Source organism: Geospiza fortis, unplaced genomic scaffold, assembly GCF_000277835.1.
Source record: "Geospiza fortis unplaced genomic scaffold, GeoFor_1.0 scaffold250, whole genome shotgun sequence".
NCBI lineage: Eukaryota > Metazoa > Chordata > Aves > Passeriformes > Thraupidae > Geospiza > Geospiza fortis.
The window spans coordinates 144445-146007 of NW_005054696.1; positions in this window are offsets into that span (position 1 = coordinate 144445).

Here is a 1563-nt window from a genome sequence, read left to right on the forward strand (position 1 = left end):
TTATTGTATTTGCAGGGATTTTTGTGGTAGGAAGGAGTGATGAATTTGATTTTATGTTTTCAGAAGGCTTATATGATATGATATGATATTAATGATATGATATGATATGATATGATATGATATGATATGATATGATATGATATTATATATTATATATTATATATTATATTATATATTATATATTATATTATATTATATTATATTATATTATATTATATTATATTATATTATATTATATTATTACATTATATTATATTAATATTATACTAATATTACACTAAACTATATTAAAGAATGCAGAGAGGATATTTACAGAATGCTAAAAAGATAATAATGAAAAACTCGTGACTCTTTCTAGAGTCTTGATGTAGCTTGGCACTGATTGGTTAATGAGTGAAAATACTGCAGAAACTAATGAAATAATCACTTGTTGGAGAAATAATTTCTAAACACATTTTACATGAGCAAAACAGAGGAGAAGCAAATGAGATAATTGTTGTTTTTGTTTTTGCCCGAGGCTTCTCAGCTTTCCAGGAGAAAAATCCTGGGCGAAGGAATTTTTCAGAAAATGTGAATGTGAATGTTAAACTGCGGTAGACTTTTTTATCATGGTAATTCTTCTTCTTTCTGTGTTTTTTGCTGTTTTAGTCAATCACAAAAAAAACCCCAAACCCAACAATGGAGAGCAAAAGCAATTTGCTCACTGGTTCAGCTCTCAGTGAGGCTGTGAGTGCTGTGTGACATGGGGCTGTGCTGAGCCCACAGCTGGGGGGTGTTGGTGCCAGGGGTGAGGTTGTTCAGGGTTTGTTACAGTCCCCGTGGTGCCCTGGACATCCCACACGTGTTCTCTGGTGGGTGCAGGTGGAAAAAGGGGGATTGCAGCCCATCCTCTGGGCTCAGGGCACCGAGCATGCCCAGCCCAGGTGGGTGCAGGCTGTCTGCCACACCACTGGCTGCATTTTCCCTTCTGTCCTCCGTGCCCAGCAATAAACCCTCCTGCGCTTTGTGCCCGAACCTCCTCCCTTGGCTCTGCTGACACCTTCAGTGGAGCTCTCCCATCCCTCCTGTCTGTGGCAGCTCCTGGAAATGAGCGATTTGGGGGCCCCAAAGCCCCGGGGATCTGCTGGAATGGACTAGGATGTGCTGGGATGTGCTGGGATGAGCTGGGATGTGCTGGGATGGACTGGGATGAACTGGGGTGTACGGGGAAGTGCTGGGATGCACTGGGATGTGCTGGGATGTGCTGGGATGGGTGTTTTTGGGCTGGGGTGTGCTGGGATCCGTGGGGATGGGCTGGGATGAACTGGGATGTACTGGGAAGTGCTGGGATGAGATGGGATATACTGGGATGTGCTGGGATCTGCGGGGATGAGCTGGGGTGTACTGGGGTGCGCTGGGGTGCGCTGAGAAATGCTGGGATGAGCTGGAATGCTCTGGGATGAGCTGGGAAGCGCTGGGAAGCGCTGGGAAATGCTGGGATGAGCTGGGATGTGCTGGGATGCGCTGGGGTGATCTGGGATGAGCTGGGATGCTTTGGGATGCGCTGGAATCCTGAGCAGAGCC